We start from the raw sequence: 22,268 nt of genomic DNA, 5'->3' as shown, positions 1-22,268 counted from the left end.
AAGCCCATCAGAATATTTAAAATTGAAATAATATGATGCATGTAAAAGAAACTGTCAACCTCTCTACATGCGTATGTGCATATATGTACATGTGTCTATACATGGGCTTATTTCCATCTGCATATGATTTTATGAACATAGAAAATAAAGAAAGTCTTCATTTGAGATCACTGGTATTGGTGGTGGATAAGAGCTGTAGCTCCTCAAGCATTTTGGGGATCCAAACCCACCTGATCTTACCAATGCTGCCTTTTCCTTAACGGATTTTGATATTTACTAAGATTTTGTTTTCTAGACCAAAGAGGCCCACAGCTTGCAGCCTGATCTCAGCAGCTTCAGCGCCACCTTTGTGGCCCTTCCACAGGCAGCCTAGTTGAGATCCTCACATTTATAAATGTGTAGATAGGTGAATGCTTCTTATTTCATTGCTTATACACATTGAATGCTCTTGGTTGAAAATAACAGAAAACCCAACTAGGAGTGACTTAAACAAAAGAACATTTATTATCTCATATACTGAGGATAGTCTGGTTCAGGCAGGATTAATTAGCAGCTCAGGTATTATCAGAGATCCAGGTTCTATTTTCCGCTCTGCCATAACCCTCTTGTTAACCTGTTTTTCTCAGGCTTGTTCCCTAATGTTACAAATAGGTGCCCCAGCGCCCAGCTCCTTGGGCAAACACATGACTTGAGCAGCAGAGAAAGAGTCTTCCTCCTTTGTGGGCTTCCTTTTACCAGTGGGGAAGACCTCTTTTGGAGCTTTCTAGAAGTTTCCTTGAATATCTCACAAGCTGGAATTTCACCTTACGTCTAACCCTAACTGATCATTGGCAAACAGAATGCATTGACCATGAATGATTTAGACTCATATTTAGTCTTCTGAGCTGCCTGCCTGAAGCACATTGCCATCTCATAGCGAAGAAAATTAGGGCTAGTTAGCAAAATGAGTGGGGAGACATGGTTGTAGGGTAAACAACTAATCATGTCTACAGTCTCACATGCCTGGTCACAGCAGTGCACTCAAGAAACACGTGCGTCCTGCACATGGAAAGATGCTCTGCACCACTGATTGTTAAGAGAAATGCAAATCAAAACTACAACGAGGTATCACCTCACACTGGTCAGAATGACCATCATCAAAAAGTCTACAAATCATAAATGCTGGAGAGGGTGTGAAGGAAAGGGGGCCCTCCTACATTCTTGGTGGGCATGTAAACTGATGCAGCCATTATGGAAAACAATACGGAGGCTCCTTAGAAAAACTAAAATTAGAATTGGCATGTAAGCCAGCAATCCCACTCCCTGGGCAGAAATCTGGAAAAGATGAAGACTAATTAAAAATGATATATGAACCCCAATGTTTATGCTCCTCTATGCATGGAATTCTCCTGGTAAAAATACTGGCATGGGTTGCCATTCCCTTTTCCAGGAGATCTTCCCAACCCACCCGGTCTGCCAGTATTGCAGGCAGATTCTTTACTATCTGAGCCACAAGGAAAGCCCTAGTGTTTATAGCAGCACTATTTACAATAACCAAAGCATGGAGCAACCCAAGTGTCCATCAGCAGACGAATGGATAAAGATGATGTGGTATATACATACAATGGAATATTCCTCAGCCACAGAAAAGAACCAAATATTGTCATTTGCAGCAAGATGGTTGGACCTAGAGATTATCATCCTAAGTGAAGTCAGTCAGACAGAGAAAGGCAAACACTACATCACTTACATGGGATATAAAAAAGTACAAATTGACTTATTTACAGAACAGAAGCAGTCTCATAGACAAAGAAAAAACTTACAGTTACCCAAGGGGAAAATGGACAGGAGGGATAAATTAGGAGCATGGGATTAACAGATACCCACCACTATGCAAAAATGTATATAAATAAAAAGTATTTACTGTACAGCACACGGAGCTATACTCAACATCCTATAATAACCTACAGTGAAAAAGAATCTGAGGCTGTACACCTGAAGCTAACACAATACTGTAAACCAACTAAATTTTTTAGAAAATTAAAAAGATACAATTAAAAACTAAAAGAAAGAAAGGAAGAAACATGACTCTCCTGATTCCAAGGAACTTTCCTGAGATCTTCATTTTATTGTACACATCATATATGGCTGACTCCGAGTGTATCCAAAGGACTCTTTCTTTGCCCCTGTGTTTCACTGATGGGTTGATGGTGTATAGACTTTCAAATCAAAAGCATTTTGCAGCAGAACTTTGGGATCCTGAGCCACCATTTTCCATCACTTTTGAGGCTGAAGAAAAGTCTGAGTCAGTGAGACTCTCATGCCGAACCAGAGAAAATATTTCCTTCTTTCCGGAACAATTCTGAATTTCCTCTTTACCTTTACAGTCTGAAACCCTCTGGACCTTCCTTCGGTCATTTCCCTGGGCACGTGGTGGGTCCTTGGAGTCTATATAGTGGCCTTGACATCCACCTGTATTTTACTCTTACTCTGTCTACTTCTGGAAGACTAATGAAACAAATATTTTACCTTTTATCATTCCCCTTTTCTGACTTTTTAGCTGCTAGTGTCTGCTGTAAATTATCTGAGATTTCCTTGGCTCATCTTCTAGGCCAGAAGTCAGCAAAGAGCAACTTAAGGGGTAAATTTGGTCCACTGCCTATTTCTGCATGGCTCTGGGCTAAGAATGGATTTTATATTTTTAAATGGTAGAGAAAAAGAAAAAGAATAAGAATATTTCAAAGCAGGGGGGAAAATTAAACAAAATTCAAGTTTTGGTGCTTATAAATAAAGTTTTATTGACGCGCTGCCTTGCTCATTCACTTATGCATTGTCCTTGGCTCCTCTGGGGTACAACGGCATAGTGAAGTGGGAGTGACGGGCTGCAGGGCTCGCAGTGCCTAAAATGCTAACTATTTGGCTCTTACAGAGAAAGTTTGCTGATTCCCGATTGAGAATACCAGCCTGGGCTTTAGCCATGCTCATTCTGCTGTTCCACTGAATTTTTTGATAATAGTATTTTTAGAAGAACCTCATCTCTCTGGTATTCTTTTATCAGATGGATCAACGATTTCATTATGGGCTTAATATTCATTTTTGTTTTAAGTAAGCTTTTCACACAAGTACAAAATAGAGCACAAAGTGTAAAACTCAATACATTTTCACAAAGTCCATTTAACCAACTGAAAGATAAATAAAATTAGGAGCACCCCTAAACCCCCTTTCAATCCTAAAGAAAATCAACCCTGAATATTCATTGGAAGGACTGATGCTGAAGCTGAAGCTCCAAAACTGTAGTCACTTGATGCAAAGAGCCTACTCATTGGAAAAGACCCTGATGCTGGGAATGATTGCAGGCAGGAGGAGAAGGGGGGAACAGAAGAAGAGATGGCTGGGTGGCATCGACACAAAGGACATGAGTTTGAGCAAGCTCCAGGAGTTGGTGATGGACAGAGAAGCCTGGCGTGCTGCAGTCCATGAGGTCGCAAAGAGTTGGACACAACTTAGTGACTGAACAACAAACAAAAGCCCCTTTTGTACTCTCATAGATTGTCCACCAAAAGGTAACCACTCCTTTGATTTCTAACCTGGTTAGATATGAAGATTTATTCCAAAACTGGAGCAAAGCAGCCAGTGTGGTATTGGCAAGTAGAGCAGTGGAACGGAGCACAGGATCCAGGGAGAGACGCACAGATACGCAAGCACTGCACTTGGGACAGAGACGCATCAGTGCAACAGGAGATGAACCTTTCAATAGATAAAGCTGAGTCACCTGGATAGCCACGTAGGAAAAGTGAATCATCACCACCACCTCACATCAATCATTTCAGTCTCTCAGTCATGTCCGATTCTTTGCCATCCCATGGACGGCAGCAAACCAGCTTCCTTGTCCATCGCCAACTCCCGGAGCTTACTCAAACTCATGTCCATTGAATCGGTGATGCCATCCAACCACCTCATCCTCTGTCTTCCCCTTCTCCTCCTGCCTTCCATCTTTCCCAGCATTAGGGTCTTTTCAAATGAGTCAGCTCTTCGGATCAGGTGGCCAAAATATTGGAGTTTCAGCGTCAACATCAGTCCTTCCAATGAACATTCAGGATTGATTTCCTTTAGGACGGACTGGTTGGATCTCCTTGCAGTCCAAGGGACTCTCAAGCGTCTTATCCAACACCACAGTTCGAAAGCATCAATTCTTCTGCACTCAGCTTTCTTTATAGTCCAACTCTCACATCCATACATGACCACTGGAAAAACCATATCCTTGACTAGACAGGCCTTTGTTGGCAATTTTAACATCTCTGCTTTTTAATATGATGTCTAGGTTGGTCATAGCTTTTCTTCCAAGGAGCAAGCGTCTTTTAATTTCATGGCTGCCATCACCATCTGCAGTGATTTTGGAGCCCCCCAAAATAAAGTCTCTCACTGTTTCCATTTTTTCCCCATCTATCTGTCATGAAGTGATAGGACTGGATGCCATGATCTTAGTTTTCTGGATATTGAGTTTTAAGCCAACTTTTTCATGCTCCTCTTTCACTTTCATCAAAAGACTCTTTAGTTCTTCACTTTCTGCCATAAGGGTGGTGTCATCTGCGTATCTGAGGTTATTGATATTTCTCCCAGTAATCTTGATTCCAGCTTGTGCTTCATCTAGCCCAGCATTTTGCATCATGTACTCTGCATATAAGTTAAATAAACAGGGTGACAATATAGAGCCTTGATGTACTCCTTTCCTGATTTGGAACCAGTCTGCTGTTCCATGTCCAGTTCCCACTGTTCCTTCTTGACCTGCATACAGTTTTCTCAGGAGGCAGCCAAGGTGGTCTGGTATTCCCATCTCTTTAAGAATTTTCCACAGTTTGTTGTGACCACTCAATCAAAGGCTTTGGCAGAGTCAATAAAGCAGAAGTAGATGTTTTTCTGGAACTCTTGCTTTTTCGATGATCCAACGGATGTTAGCAATTTGATTTCTGGTTCCTTTGCCTTTTCTAAATCCAGCTTGAACATCTGGAAGTTCATGGTTCACATACTGACAAACATGGTCCACTGGAGAAGGGAATAACAAACCACTTCAGTATTCTTGCCTTGAGAGCCCCATGAACAGTATGAAAGGGCAAAAAGAAAGGGCTGAAAGATGAACTCCTCAGGTCAGTAGGTGCCCAATATGCTATTGGAAATCAGTGGAGAACTAACTCCAGAAAGAATGAAGAGACGGAGCCAAAGCAAAAGCAATGCCCAGTTGTGGGTGTGACTGGTGATGGAAGTAAATTCCGATGCTGTAAAGAACAATATTTCATAGGAACCTGGAATGTTAGGTCCATGAATCAAGGCAAATTGGAAGTAGTCAAACAGGAGATGGCAAGAGTGAATGTTGATATTTTAGGAATCAGGGAACTAAAATGGATTGGAATGGGAGAATTTAACTCAGGTGACCATTATATCTACTACTGTGGGCAGGAATCCCTTAGAAAAATGGAATAGCCCTCATAGTCAACAAAAGAGTCTGAAATGCAGTACTTGGGTGCAGTCTCAAAAATGATAGAATGATCTCTGTTCATTTCCAAGGCAAACCATTCAATGTCACAGTAATCCAAGTCTAGGCCCCAACCATTATAATGCCAAAGAAGCTGGTGAATGGTTTTACGAAGACCTACAAGACCTTCTAGAACTAACACCCAAAAAAGATGTCCTTTTCATTATAGGGGACTGGAATGCAAAAGTAGGAAGTCAAGAGATACCTGGAGTAACAGGCACATTTGGCCTTGGAGTACAGAATGAAGCAGGGCAAAGGCTAATAGAGTTTTGCCAAGAGAACGCACTGGTCATAGCAAACATCCTCTTCCAACAACACAAGAGAAGACTCTACACATGGACATCACCAGATGGCCAACACCGAAATCAGATTGATTATATTCTTTGCAGCCAAAGATGGAGAAGCTCTATACAGTCAGCAAAAACAAGACCAGGAGCTGACTATGGCTTAGGTCTTTCCCAGCATCAGGGTCATTATTGTATTGACCCTTTAAGTTTGTGAGCGTGGTCTTCCTTTCCCTTTCTCTTCGTCTTCTTTCATTCCCATGGATATTGTTTGCCTTTTGTTATGTGTATCAACTTTGTAACATCTTTTGTTAAACTTATTCCTGGATATTCTGTTTTCTGATGTTGTAAATGATATCACTTTTGAATATAATTTACGATGTGTTGCTGTTGCAACTGATTCCTGTATCTTGACCTTATATCCACTGATGTTACATTTACTTATTTGTATCATCTTTTACATTTCTAAGATTCAAACTTGTCTGTGAATAATGGCAGTTTAGTTTTTCTTTCTCTGTACTTAAGCATTTTTCCTTGCTTTGTTGCTCTGGTGAAGATCTCTAGTACAATGTTAAAAAAAAGTTAATGACAGTGAGCAATCTTGTCTTATTTCTAATATTGTCTTATCTTGTCTTTCTAATGTCTTTCTTTATAATATCTTTCTAATATTGTCTAATCTTGTCTTATATCTAATATTGTCTTATTTCTAATAAGGTAAGGGAAGGATTTCAATATTTTACCATTAATTATGATGCTTGTTTTAGCTTTTCTAGGGGGTATTGTTTCTCAATTTAAAGAAGTTTGCTACTACTCTTATTTTTGTTATGAATGGATATTGACTTCTATTAAATACTTGTTCTGCATCTATTGAGATGATTATATTATTTGAAAATGTGGTGCATTATGTTGATTAAATTTAGCATGTGAAACAACTTTGCAGTCTTAGAATAAACTCTGCTTAATAATGATGGATTACCCTTTTAATCTGTTATTGAATTTGATACATTTAGCTGGATTAATATCTACCACTAGACATTAATGATTTCTAACAGTTTCCATTTATTGCCCTTGTTCTTTGTTCCTATTTTTTTGAGACTTTTAACTTTTGCTTTTCCTGAGCATTCAAGCATTTAATTAAAAAATTAAAAAAATTTTTTCTGAAAAATTTAAAGATTACTTTCCATTTACAGGTATTCCAAAATATTAACTATATTCCCTGTGTTGTACAATATATCCTTGAGCCTATGTTGTACCCAGTATTTTGTGCTTACCCCTCCTCCACCCCTATACTGCCCCCTTCCCCACTGGTAATCACTAGTTTGTTCTCCATATCCATGAGTCTGCTCCTTTTTTGTCATATTGACTAATTTTTGTATTTCTTCGATTCCACATATAAGTGATATCACACAGCATTTGCCTCTCTCTGTCTTATTTCTCTTAGCATAATTCTCTTTAAGTCCATCTATGTTGTTGCAAATAGCAAAATTTTGTTTTTTAGAATGGTTGAGTAGTATTCCATGGTATATACATTCTTCGATCCTATTTGTATAGCAGAAGCCTGTTATGATCTAACTTCTATTTTGAGAGGTTTCTCTGGTGCTGTGTTGGGAGTAGGCTCTAGGAAGGCAAAGATGAAAACAAAAGATCCATTTGGAAATTAGTGTGGTGCTCCCACCTGCCATTTTCACAGGGTTATTTTTAACATCTCCATTTGACTATATCCATTTTAATAATGGAGGTGGTAAGATATGGTTAGATTCTAGAAATGTATGCTTTTGATATTTTCCTAGGTAAAGCGTCTGCCTGCAATGGGGGAGACCCGGGTTTGATCCCTGGGTGGGTTAGATCCCCTGGAGAAGGAAATGGCAACCCACTCGGGTACTCTTGCCTAGAAAATTCCATGGACAGAGGAGCCTTCTAGGCTACAGTCCGTGGGGTTGCAAGGAGTCAGACACGACTGAGCGACTTCACACTTCACTTCTTCTTTGTCTTATTACAAACATTTTTTAAATACAGAAAAAGTAGTCTTTTAAAAAGCATTCTTTCTCTTGAAAAATGCGTTGCATTTTCCTGTCTCCTTGCATGTTGAGTGATTTTGGACTGTGCGGGTTGTGAATGTTATGCTGTAGATGGAGGGCAGGAGGAGATGGGGGTGAAAAAGGATGACATGGTTGGATGGCATCACTGACTCAAGGGACATGAGCGAGCCTTTCTGATGGAGCGCTGGAGGGGGACATCCAACTACCGTGGATTTAAGAGAGAATTAGGGGTAGGACTGGGTTTATCAAAGGGTTTATTTAGAAGAGGCTTGTCAGGAGGTGTGAGGTAACCATTAGGATGAGGGTGTTATCAGGGTGGTGCTTAGGAAAACCTGTTGCCTAATTGTTAGGGTAAAGGGAAGCCAGAAAGAGACGTATAATGAAAGCTCAGCTGCCCCCAAGGTTCTCAAAATGGGGAAGAAGCTCTGAGGCGGGATGACGGAGTGAGAAGGCCAGGAGGAAGAGAGGCGCGAGTGGTCAGAGACTGGGGCCTGACCTCATGATGTCCACCCCGGAGTAGTTCAGTGCGGTGAAGAGGGCCAGAGTGTAGCCACTGAGTGGATGGGGGCGGATGGAGGTCAGAGGCAGCTGAGAAGTCATAAGGCCTGAGATGGATGGAGCGCGCATGCTGACGACGAAATCATCCGCGGGTTGGAAAGGTCTCAAGAGGAGACAGACTGGCTCGCTGGATCCAGTCGTCAGCGCTGGAAGAAAGAGAGGAAGGAAGCAGGAGGTGAGAAGATGCCAGTGAGGAGGTGTGGTGGAGCCTGGCACTGCTGGGTGGTGAGAGTCCGCGAGAAGGGGACTTAGACGTGGGGAAAGGGGCGGTAGTTTTGAAGTTTTACGCCCACCACTCTTGTCCCTGTGGTGTTGGTGAACATTCCCAAGAGATCGGAGCTTTGAGGAGGGCAAGGCTTGGGCTTTCTTAGTCTTAAAGGCATTAGGGGGATCACTTCTGCACCATCATTCAGACCTTCAATAGAATAGTCAATACCAAATACTTTTCAGCCCCAGAGCTACTGCTGCTTGGCATCTGGTGCTCATAATGTTTTTTTGCAAATTGATTGCTCACAGTTTTGTCTTACTTATCAGGGTTAGTGGTAAGCCAATGAACAAGCGTGTTTTCATCACAAAGCCTTCTTCCTTCCCCCTCAGTCTGAAGCATCGCCACCTCCCACCTCCCCTGTCCCGTCTCCCCTGGGGCTCAGTTGCCTTCAGTCCTAAGCTCCTCTGAGCGTCCAGGTCTCGGCTTAGTGCCCTTGTATTGAATGGTCCCCCATCCTTCTCCCTAATCGTTTATTATTTCAGCACCCTCTGCTTTTCCTTCATAAAACTGTGTCCAGTTTGTAATCAATTTATTGATATATTTTACTTAAAAATAATCTCTCTGATTAGAACATCATTTCACTAGAAGCACCACCATCTGTCTTGTTCACCACCTTATATCTGGGATCAGTCATAGTACTTGGCACACAGCAGGCAGCTACCTTGTCGGGCAGATAATAGCGTCTCCATTTTATAAATGACAAAAATAAAACTTGGAGAAAGCTGTGAAGCCTGGGTTCCAGCCCAGGTCACCCAAACGTCCTATTTCCAATCCCTCCTGGAGTGAGGGAACAGCTTATTCTCTAATTCTTCATGGGGAGTTAAAACGGCCACAAATTCTTCACCACACTGAGAGGTGTATGCATGCCCCACTCCTCCGACCTTGGCTGGTTCTGAATTGACGATAAGGGTGCTACAGAAAGGAACTGGTGCAGAAAGGGTGCTGCACCAGTTCTGGGCTCGGCCTCTCCAGCGTCTGGGACTCTGCATTCCCCACTCTTGGAACACTCTCGGGGGGCCTGAACTGCCCCGTAAGCGTGACCGTCTTTCTGGAGAGACCACGTGGCAGTACCATGTGGGGAGGGAGAGTGGCCCAACTGTCCCAGCATTTCAGTGGAACCCCCGGATGACTCCAGCCCCAGATTCCAACCTGCTGCAACTCCATACCATCTCAGGTGAGAGCATTAGAAGAGCCTCCCTGCTGAGCCAGTAGCCCCACAGCTCCACGAGATGAAATGGTTGTTGTCCTATGGCAGGGACTGCATTGAGGCCAGAAGGCACCTAGGGCAGAGGTATAAGGAAGTGCCCACCCTGTAACTTGTTGGGCCTTGAGAATGAATTTCTCCTTAAACCTGGGGCCCTAGGGGCCTCACTTAGTCCTGGACTCTTGTTTTCAGCCGTTTGTTTTGGTGGTTTTTACTGCCAAAGAATTGATGCTTTCAAACTGTGGTGCTGAAGAAGACTCTTGAGAGTCCCTTGGACTGCAAGGAGATCCAGCCAGTCCATCCTAAAGGAAATCAACTCTGAATATTCGTTGGAAGGACTGATGCTGAAGCTGAAGCTCCAATACTTTGGCCACCTGATGCAAAAAGCCAACTCATTGGAAAAGATCCTGATGCTAAGAAAGATTGAGGGCAAGAGGAGAAGGGGGCAACAGAGAATGAGATGGTTGGATGGCATCACCGACTCAGTGGACAAGAGTTTTAGTAAACGCTGGGAGACAGTGAAGGACAGGGAGGCCTGAGAGTCTGGAGGTGTGCTGGAGTCCATGGGGTCCCAAAGAGGACTTCGTGACTGAACAACAAAGAGAGTTGAACTTGGAGGAGGGCATGGCAACCCACTCCAGAATTCTCCCATGGACAGAGGAACCTGGTGGGCTACAGTCCATAGGGTGGCAAAGAGTCGGACGTGACTGAAGTGACTTACCATGGCGTGACAGAGGGCTGAAACACTTGTGGTGCCTGGCACAGAGCAGGTGCTCAGGGACAAGGAGTAACCAAATCAGTTAAGGTGCAAATCCCAACTTCCAAATACGGTCATTTCCATAGGAATCCCTGGCCCTGGAATACTCTGTAATCAGATTTTCTTTGACACATCATTCTCATATATTTCCCTGCTGTACTAAACTCTGTCATTGTTTTCACTTGAGCAAACAGTTCTGAGTGTCTGCTTTGGGCTCGGCACCATTGGAGATGCTCAGGGAGTGTGGGGAGAGTGGAGGAGACAGATGAGCCAGCCGTTTCTGCCTCCAGGAGCTGAGCACAGAGCAGGGCAGCCCTGTGTGGATGCTGAGGTCGTGGAGCAGATTCTGAGCATGGGATGGATGGGAGCCAGTGCCAGGGAGGTGAGGGCTGCAGAAGGGCCCAGGGCTGGAAGGTTTGAGCTGTGAGGCTAGGGGAAGGGTGTCGGGGGAGCAGGGCTGCTGGGTGGCGGAGAGGGCCTGGAGGAGCCTGGAGGATGAACAGGCTCTGAGCAGCAATGAGGGGATGGGACAGAGTGAACACCTCGTGCCCAGCAGTGACCCTGCCCATTTTTAGGACACTCAAAGGGCCAGAGGACACTGCCCTTGGTCCTTTTGTTCTGTTGTTTCAGCCCCTTCCCTCACCCGCTCTGGAAGGATCACGTAAAAATGGAATTTATGGAGGTCTCACCTCCGTGGTCCTTAAGATTGGCTCTAGGCTGCTGCTTTTCTGGGCAGGATGGTGACAGTTTCCAGTCAATGGCTGGCGTGAAGTCTCTGTTGCCCCCAGCTCAGCTACATCGTCCTTTAATAAAACAGTCTTGAGCCCCGGCACTTCTATTTGCAGATGTTCTGTAAAACCCAACTCATTCAGAGAAAATGGGGGGAGGACTGTCTGGGTTCAAGGCACCACCTCACATCTGAGAAAGGAGGGGCTGTGGGGACGGTCAGGGCTGGGCCTGATTTAATGTAATTCTTTATACTCAGCATGTGGGCTGGCTGCAGAAAAGCACCGCTAAAGTGTCTTCAGAGGGCTCTCCTCCGGAGTTAAACATTTACCGTCTGCTCTGCTAGCACGGTTAATTTGCAGAATGAAAAAGAGTCAAGGTAAATTCCTGTCTGAACTCCCAATGAATGCAACCGAAGACTCCAGACCCTCCTTGGCAATGGACTCTCTTGTGGGGAGCGGGGAAAGCATGGGGAGACGTTGGCTCAGTGTCTGGGGGAGGCGGGAGCTGGTCCCAGCAGGCAAAGGAAGTGGGAAAGGGCAGGCTGCCTCTCCGTGGCGGGGAGAAAGATCGAGAAAAACCCTTCTAAATCTTTGTGGACACTGGGGATATCAAGGTCCTCTGGGAAAGAAGCCCCCAATTCTTTCTTTTTCTTTTCAGGATTAAGCTTTTATTTCTGTCAGTCTGGATAAGAAGCCCCCAAATTCTAGGACTCATAGCATCAGGCCCAGTGAAAAATCCCCGTGGCTCATACAGCTTTCTCATAACGTGAGTGTAAATAAGTCTTCATTTCAACCTCAATATAAGCATCCTTTTCTTGCTGGAATGTCTAACTGAGGTCTGGCCCCCGAGGGCTCCTGGCTGGCCGCCCCTCCCTATTTGCGGATCTGGGTGGGGAAGATGTCATTGGTGCTTCTCTTTCTTCCAGTCTCTTCTCCCTCAGGCAGGGATGCAAACACTCATCCCAGGGGCCAGGCAGGTGACATAAACGAAGTCCCAGCGGAGGGCAGGCTCACGGCCAAGCGAGGCCCCGCTTCCTTTGAAGGGAGGCAGGCCTCGGCAGATCCTGCCTGGGGGAGACACAGCCCCAGGGTCCCATGTGGTCAGATCTTAATAAGAAGATTATTTTTTTTTTCCCCCTTGAAGTTGGCAAAAGAACCTTGGCAGATGAAACAAAACTTGTCTATGATCCCTGCTGGACAGGGGTGTGGCGGTGGGCCGCTAGCTCTCTGAAGCCACTGGCTATATAATATCAGCTGAGTCATATCTCTTCTTGGGCCTCATTCTCCTCACCTGGAGAATCATGAATCTGGAAGGTTCCATCTCTAAAGAGTGGTTCAGCTTCAGGATTTTGAGCCCCCAGAATGATGGGACATATACTGTACTCGGTAGTCAATAAACTGATGTTGAATTAGTAAAAAGAATGAATTCTTCATCATGCCTTTTTGCAAAGATAACCTCCGAATAAAGTAAATTCTTTTCTTTACAAATTCTCCATTGCTTTCTAAATGCTTCCTTTGATGCTGTTTGCCCACTAGTTACCAGTTTCTTTTTTCCATGCATCCTCAGCTTTCGCAAAAGCAGACCCCCAGACCCCTCAGCAAATCTCTGGTACAGGAGTTCCAGGTGGGCTGGCCACCTACCCCTTGGCAAAGCTTCTAGTGTAGTCTTGTTATGCTCCTGTGGTTCAGGGCCACTGGTGGAAGGACCAGACCCCTTCCACATGAGGTGGGTGTGAATCTCTGAGAACTCAGTTCAGTTCAGTTGCTCAGTCATGTCTGACTCTTTGCCACCCCATGGACTGCAGCACACCAGGCCTCCCTGTCCGTCACCAACTCCTAGAGCTTACTGAAACTCATGTCCATTGAGTCAGTGATGCCATCCAACCATCTCACCCTCTGTCATTCCCTTCTTCTCTCACCTTCAATCTATCCCAGCATCAGGGTCTTTTCCAATGAGTCAGTTCTTCACATCAGGTGGCCAAGACTTCCCTGAAGAAGCAGCCCAGGGCCAAGAAGGACACCGAGCCTGTGGGGAATGCCCTGAGTGGTTCAGCAGCTGGAAGGGAAATCGCTGATGGGGCTTACCGCTGGTGGGACTAGTGATTTCCCCAGTCCAGGTGATTGCATGGCAGCCATACCTTCTATAGAGAAGATGCGTGTGCCATCTCCTGTCTGTGCAAGAAAGTCAGTCCTGGCAGGATAGGATCCCAAAGACGCTGCAGATTAAGATGGGGTTTTCCAGCATGTACAGAATCACATAATTTTTAAACTGAAGAGACCTTCAGAAAGAGATCAACTGGAAGAGGAGACAACTGACTGCACCCACTCCTCTGAGAGCTTTGTCCCACTCATCCTCGGATTAGATGAGGCTTCACCAATGAGAGACTGAAGGCTCAGGTAAGACAGGTAATTCCTCCAAGATCAAGTAACTCGTAAGTGATAGAGCCAGGACTCGAGCTTGGAACTGTCTGGCTGCAAAGCCCTCATTCCTCCCGAGGAATCTAGAGACAGTCTACCAGATTTGTCTCCCTCACTTGATAAATGAACACATGTGAGCTCAAGGGCTTTGCAAAGTCAAGAGAGACTGTATAGATGACCATGGCTGCTTCTGCCCCAGCTGTTTTCCATGTCCTTTGGCAAAGCAGCCAGGCTGGTGGCAGCAGGTCCCTGAGCACCAGGGACAGAAACCCTTGTGCCACTGCCCCTCAAGCCCGAGTCACGTATGATCAGGCCAAACCCATCACCTTCCAAAAGAAGCTACCAGAACGGTCATTAAAGGCCACCCTGAACATGGCTTGGGACACACGAGGTTGTGGGCAGTGGTCCATGTATAGGGGCCCCCAAAACCCCTCCTCCTCTCATGGCCCCTGTCCTCTGCCCTCCCCTTGGGTGGTGGCAGGGTTGTGGTCCAGGGATTTTGTTCAGGGTCACGCGAGGGCAGCAGCACTGAAGGCGACCCCGTTCCTGGGGGCTGACCTTTCCCCTCCACCATCCACCTTGACCCTGAGGGTTCTGTGAACTCCACGGCCATCCTCAGATTTGTTTCAGCCTGGAAAGTTCTCCCGCCGCTAAGCCACCTGTCAGCCAGCACCTCCCACACCAGATGGCCACCCCCTCCCGCCCTTCGTGCAGTCCGGCCAAGCACAGGCCCGGCATGGACAGAAGAGATCCTGCGTGGCCACGGCCAAGGTCAAAGTGTCCATCTGGACACAGGTATCCCGGAGCCGCGATGCCGCCACAGAAGCGGCTTTGGCAGAAGAGAGGGACCCTGGTTTCTGGCTCTTGGTTCCCCGTCAGACTTGCTTCAAAACCCAACGCTGTGTTCAGCTGTCCGGCTTCTCTAGCAGGCAGGCAGAGTGCCTGGAAAGAGCCTTCCAGAGGCCTCCTCCACGGGCTGGGCCTGCCCTCAGCCCCCACCAAGGGCAAACCACGCCGTCCCTCTGCCAGAGAGAAGCCTGAGTACAGATGGCCGCCCACTCTTCCCGTGTGGGGCCCGCGGGCCTGGGGCTCTGGGGCCGTGGCCAGCGGCCCCTTCCTGATACCCCGTCCCCACGGCTCCCCAACCCCTCCCCGGAGAGCCCTGAATTCCGAGCTTCTTTTCAGTGCCGTTCTTCCTGAGACTTCCTTTTAGTTCTTCAACTTGACCTCATACTGTGAGCTGGTCAAATGAAAACGGGAGGCGATGTTATTGTGCCAAATTGTTTACAAAATAGAAAACTGAAGAGGAAACTGTGCTTTGTTTTCCAAACAGAAACCTAAGGAACCGACTTCTTTTCAATTCTTTCATAGTTGAAAATATCCTTGCGGGAAGCTTGTTTTTACTTTCAACCAGACCCTCTCCCTTCAAATCCCACTGTGAAAGTGAAAGTCACTCAGTCGTGTCCAACTCTTTGGGACCCTACGGATTTACACGATCTGTGGAATTTTCTAGGCCAGAATACTGGAGAGGGTAGTCATTCCCTTCTCCAGGGGATCTTCTCAACCCAGGGATCGAACCCAGGTCTGCAGATTCTTTACCAGCTGAGCCACCAGGGAAGCCCAAGAATACTGGAGTGGGTAGCCTATCCCTTCTCCAGAGGATCTTCCTGACCTAGGAATTAGACCGGAGTCTACTGCATTGCAGGTGATTCTTTACCAGCTGAGATACCAGGGAAGCCCCTCAAATCCCACTGGTATGTAATATGTTCTGAATTTTTAAAATGAATCCCACTTCACTGTGCGTTTGTACATGCTAAGTCACTTCAGTTGTGTCTGACTCTGTGAGACCCCATGAACTGTAGCCCGCCAGGCTCCTCTGTCCATGGAATTCTCCAGGCAAGAATACTGAAGTGGATTGCCATTTCTTCCTCCAGGGGTTGAACCTGCGTCTCTTGGGTCTCCTGCATTGGTAGGTGGGTTCTTAACCACTAACGCCACCTGGGAAGCCCCTACAAACCAGCATAACCCATTTCTTGTTCTAAACAAGTGAACACACATTTGTCTTCAGCGCTGAGATGTCAATGTTGAAGAAAAACAAGAAACCGTAAGTCCAAATCCAGGTAAGGCCGACCACATGCATTAGCTGATAACTGCAGGGTATCCGCGTAGTTTTACTTACATCTTTTATTTTGCCTTTTCCCTCAAGTGGTAGTTTCAGATAGGCGTCTTTGTTTTCATTCCATTGGATTCAACTTTTCAAAATAGCACCAGAGATATCTCACCAGTTTCCCCAATCACTGGGGGGACCCATAAGAATGATCATTTTCTTTTATGACATACATGTTGGACCAGGGCAATCTTATTGATATTAAGCCTGTCTGGGATGGTGGGTGGACTTGGCGTAAGTGAATCAAATGTTGGTCTTGCAGTTCTATCGGACTTCAGACAAACATTCATGTTGATTGAACACTGATTTGCTGGCACTCCTCAAACCATTGTTCTGCCATCTCAGCATCCCAGCTCTTGCGGTCTTTTCCATTTGCTTCTTTATGGATGGGCGAGTCGCCTGACAGTGGCCGCCTGGATGAGGCTGGCGTTGCAGTTTTGCCATTCTCGTTTGGCTGTCATCTGACGCCTGCCATCACTTGCCAGCCTCACTCGCACATTGCCAATTCTAGGGGGAGAATCAGATCTAATTTGAGCACCATTTTATCTGCTTATTTTACACACAGATGTGAGTACGTCTCTCTATTACATAAGTATTTAAGCTTTCATTCCAACTGTCTTTAAACAGTTACTACAGCAAACATCCCCCACAGTGCCAGAAATACCTTTTCACGGTCCTCATTCTCCAAAGGCTCTCAAAAACAGAATCTTGTAAAATAAAGCAAGACTAGCACAGGTTACCATAACGTCACCCCAAGTCAGCCACGTGTCTCTCTGAACTATTGCGTATGTTCTGAAAAAGTGTGTGCTGAGAAGTGGTGGGTGGAGGGTGTCTTCTATGTCCTCAGTTTTGGCTCCTCCAAATGAAATATTAATAATATTACTACTGCTACATTTGGCAATGTAAAGAAGCTTCCAGTAATAAGTTGTTTGTATTCCCTGCAGGTTAGCAGAACCACAATTTATGTGGTATAATAGGTGTGTATTCCCCAGGTTCATAAATTGATCAGGGAGTTACTGAAACCCTTGAGGCTAATTCATTCACCCCAATGAAGTCTCACCAGGAGAAGCACTGCATCAGCAAAACCTTGCTCCCCTGAGTTAGGGCTCAGCTGTTTATTTTGTCTGGATTATCCTGGATGCGAATGACTTACTGTTGGTGTCCATGCAGTCAATGGGTATCAAAACGCCATTTTATGGATGCAAAGACTGTGTCTCTGAGTATGTAGAATTTCAGTCTGACTGATGACTGTGGTTATCCTGGTGGGCTTTGTAGAGAGGGCTGCCATGTAATATTGGGGTTTAGAGGCAGGAAGCACCCCACAAAGATGGGGAAGATGAGTTGGCTCAGGCTACTCTAATAAATACCGTAGGCTGCGGTGCGTGCTGAGTCGCTCAGTTGTGTCCAACTCTTTGTGACTCCATGGACTGTAGCCCGCCAGGCTCCTCTGTCCATGGAGTCCCAGGCAAGAATACGGGGTTGCCATGCTCTCCTCCAGGACATCTTCCTGACCCAGGGATTGAACCAGCCTCTCTCGTGGCTCCTGCATTGCCAGGTAGGTTCTTTACCACCAGTGCCTCATGGGAAGCATAGCCTGATGAGTCAGGGCTTAAACAGCAGACATTTCTTGCTCAGAGTCCTGGAGGCTAGAAGTCCAATGTCAGAGTTCTAGCATGGTTGGGTTCTGGGCAAGGTCTGCTTCCCGGCTTGTTGATGACCACCTTCTTGGATCCTCAATGGCCGAGACCACACAGTAAGCGTTTTCTGTTTTGTGGGCCATACGATCTTGTAGCGCTAATCCCAGTCAGGAAGGCTCCACCATCACAACCTAATTATTTTCCAAGAGCTCCACTTCTAAATCTCATCACATCAGAGGTTAGGGCTTCAAGATGTTGATTTTAAGAGAGACACAGGCATTCAGTCCGTAACAGAAAGTGATGATTATAGATGCCTTTTTTGAGGGGGTGAGTAAGAGGATGACTGATAAAGGACCGACAGGGGAACAAGGCCTGCAGAAGCAGTCACTGTGATGGACTTTGGTGGCTTAGAGCAGTTAGAAGGCTTCCTTACCACACCCTGCCATGCTGAAGGTTTTTTGGAAATTTAAACTGCCCCATGCTCCATAACCTTCACCTTGCCTTCCCCAAAGTTAAATACTTGAGCTGAAGTTTGTGGTTCTAGGTCTAAAACTGAGGGGGAAAATGTGATTTATAGTTGAGCTTAAACCCTGTGGAGACTCTAGAAGAGAGTTCTGGTGAGCAAGGGCATGCAGGAGGGTAATAGTGTCACCATCCTCCTCGGTTTGATCCAAGAAGTCTGGCAAATGGAAGCTCTTTGGGTAGAACCACCTTAGGTATCTCTTCACTACATAAGTCACCAGGGTTAATAGGATGAGAACCCACTGAAGCCCGTCAGATAAAGCATCTATTCGTGGATGGCACCATTAATTTCACCTGTGGAGGAGAGGTCTTTGTGAAGGAGTTTTCTTCTACATAAGAAGACTTGCTTCTTCAGGATCATGTGGGATTTGTGCAGAGGTGATGCACTAAACAGAATTCAGGCTCAGAAAATAGTTCCCATCACAACCTGCCTAGGTCTTGACATGCAATGACTCCTGACCCCTGGCTCTTTATTTTCTCCTTTTCTCCAAGTCCTGCAACCAGAGAAGTCAGCAAACTTTTCCTGGAAAGGACTAGACGGTAACCTACTTTCATTTTTGCAGGCTGTCTAGTCTGGCAGCACCTGCTTAATTCTTCTGTTGTAGCTTAAAAGTAGCTACAGACAATATGTAAACAAATAGGCATGGTTGTTTCAATAAAACTTTATTTACAAAAACAGGAAGAGGGCAGGATTGGGTCCCTGCCGTAGTCTGCTGACTCCTAACCTAAATGATGTTGACTGGTCAGTTGACTCTTGGAAGAAATCATTCATTTATTTAATAAATGTTTCCTATGCATCTACTCTGTGTGAGAAACTATTCTAGGTGTTTGGGATATATCAGTGAATAACAGCAACAAAAGTCCATACAACTCTGTGCTTTTAGAAATTATGTCTTGGTTGGGGAGAGAGATGGCAAACCAGTGTGATTCTCTTCTATAAACTTACTCTCCACCTTTTCCAGCCCACCCCAGAGATGCTCTGTGCCCTGGTGGCCCATGTGGGCTGTGTTGATGCACTGTCTTGCTTCCAACTTCCTCCCATTGCACCCAGCCCATGGGAGGAACAGGCAAGGAGGATTTTTATTCCTTCCACTTCTCAAATATTCAGTATAGAAGATCTACTTGGCTGTGTATCTGTATACAGACATCCATAGCTGCATACATATGTGTATTTCTAAGCAGCATAATTGCTTTCAAGAGAACATATTTGAAGCCCAATAGCAGAATGGTTAAGAGTATTGAGTTAGATTGGGAGACTTCTTGGGGCTTCTGTCTTCTCATGTGTTGAATGAAAATAATAATAAACTGCCAAACTCATAGGGTTGCCATGAGTATGTAATGTGAAAATGCAGGTAATGTGCTTGGCACAGTGCCCAGCCCATAGAAAAGCCTCACTAAATGAAAGCAGCGATCAATATATAATACGTGGCATGTTGCAGGTCATTCTGGTAAGTTACTTTAAATATTGTGCTTACTATGAACACCTTTTGTGTCATGAATAGAGAAGAACTAAGGGCAGATACATGGATAGAGACCCAGTTGACTTTGGTACAAATATGTCTTTTTTGATCTGTGAAGGGGTCTTTAGGAGACCCCACCCCCACTGCCGCCATCACAAAAATCTAACCAATCAAACAAAAACCCAGTAGGTTCCCACAGCCACCAACCCTTAGACCACAACACTCAACTTGAGTCCACCCCCTTCACTCCTGGGTGGGTGACAGACCAAGGCCCATTTCTGAAGTGAGTAGTGTCATCTGCTTCGTGTGCAAGAAGAAGCGGTGAGAGTGAGAATGTGCAGGTCCCTGAGTGGCCGCTGACCTAGGCAGCTGGTGGGGCTGGAAGCCCAGAGACAGGCAGTGGGGCAGAGACGCGTGCCTGGATATCACACATTAATGCTCACTGAGGGCACTTACCACAGATGAAGCAGACGACGTGACTCAGCCAGTGGACATTAACCGGGCTTCGTCACTGACCACCTAGAAGGGACAATATAGGCACATGACTGGAGGGGCCATCATGGCAGAGGTGAGGGCTATGCGTGGGCTCAACAGCAGGGACATCCACCTACTGGAATCAGTCTAACTCTCCCTGCCTCCAAATGTCTACCCTGCGGCAACACAGACCCACCAGAAACGTCTGATATGGCATGATTCCTTGAAGAGATCAACCAGTTGGTTTGTGGCAAATCAAATTAATTGGGCCCTTGCATTCTAGAATGGCCAATGGTTCATCCTCAAGGGGATAGATACCTACTCCAGGTATGGATTTACCTTTCCTGCCACAGAGGCTCAGCCAGCACTATTAACTGGTGGTTTATGGAATGCCTGATCTGTAGGCATGGAATCATACATACTATACATTCAACCGTTCCTACTTCTCAGTGAGGAGGGGGCGGGGTTGAGCCTCTGACCATGGGATCCACTGCTCACATCATACACCACACCGCCCTGCACCAGCCAGCCTCAGTGAGTGCTGCAACAGCCTTCAAAAGGCTGTGCCAGCTCAGAGGCAACACTCTTGAAAGGCTGGTGTGCCAACCTTGGGGACACAGTGTAGGCATTAAATCAGAGGCCTCTCTGTGGCTGGCCCTGCCTCTCTAGCAGGGAGAAGGCACGGTGCCTGAATTGAAGGAGTGGAAGCGGGTATGGTCCTGCTTACTGTCATGCCCAACAACTGACCGAGGGGTTTGTGTTTCCTATCTCCACAGCTCTGTACTCTGCTTCAAAAAAAAGTTCTAACCAGACAAATACTATTGCAGTCAGGTAACCAAGGTTAACCTCCACAGTGATGTCATACTACACCCTTGAAAACAATGTGACGAGAATGATGCTGTACCGCTGTCAACACACACGCACCTTTCGATGAGAAAAACGTCAGGTTAAGTCCAACAGAGGGACATCCTATGAAACCCTTGACCTAATACTACTCAGAGCCGCCAAGGTCATCCCAAATAAGGAAAGTCTTAGACTGTCACAACTCGGAGGGAGACAGGATGACAAAATGTGGGATCCTGGATAGGATTCTAGAACAGAAGAAAGACATTAGGGAAAAAACTAAGGAAATCTGAATAATTATTTATTATAATTTAGTAAACTATATTTTAATTTGATTATCCTTTAATAAATGAATGTGTTATTATTTAGTTGATAATAATGGAGGAATGTTGATTTATTAATTGTGACAAGGGCGCCATCCTAATGAAAGAGGCTGACGAAGGGGGAGACTGGGGGTAAGTATATGGGAACTCTGTATTATCTTCACAATTGTTCTGGAACTCTACAGCTATTCTCAAGTAAGAAGTTTATAAAAGAAAGTGTTTTTTTGTTCTCAAAGGGAACCCACTCTTTCTGGGGGACACAGCAAGGGTCTTCCTGGACTAGCAGCTTCAGCTGTTGCCCGGGAACTTTAGACTCCTGTGCCAGGGACCAGCAGATGAGGAATTGCCATCTTGGCAAGGAAAGTACTGCCATCAGCAAAAGAAAGGGTATTTCTTTTCCTGTCTTTCTTTTTGATGATGCTTGGAAATTTTGTGCCATGGGGTGAACATCCTGCTCTCTGGGTTCTCTGTTGTCCCTCCTTTCCACTTCCAGCAGACCTAGGTCCAAAGACACCGGACCTCCAGCCAGATCCCGGAACCCTGCAGAGCAAGCTTCACCAACTTTCTACAGGCTGCCCTGTCTGGGAGCCACAACTCTTAAAAAAACTCAGTGTGTCAAATTCATTTTCTCAAAGAACAATGTTATCTTTGTAAGATATCCCCAGGGTACCCCTAGGAAACTGTTTAATAAATAATGGTGGAGTAGAATCAGAACTGGACTTACCAGGGTGTTAGGTGAGCTGCAGCGGAGTTTGGAGTCGGGTACTAGTTCCAAGCCCAGCTCTGCCAGTCACTCGCTATGACCTTGGGCAAGTTGCTTAATATCTCCAAGCCTCAACTTTCCTATAAAGTAAATCAGAATTAGCTAACTATGTTTTAATTTAATTAAAATATAGTTTAGAGACTGTTTCACAATCTCGTATTATTAAGTGAGATGACAAATCCAGACAGGCACTTAATGTTATTTCTTCTCCTCCCCCCTTCCTGCCAGGCTGGCAGAAATCTCTATGTTAGTAATTACTGAGTGCCCCTCCCTTCCTTAAGGATTTCCCTTGTGGCTCAGCTGGTAAAGAATCT

Source organism: Capra hircus, chromosome 26 (genome assembly GCF_001704415.2).
Source record: "Capra hircus breed San Clemente chromosome 26, ASM170441v1, whole genome shotgun sequence".
Taxonomy (NCBI): Eukaryota; Metazoa; Chordata; class Mammalia; order Artiodactyla; family Bovidae; genus Capra; species Capra hircus.
The sequence above is the reverse complement of the archived record's forward strand: the minus strand, read 5'-3'. Positions refer to the sequence as shown.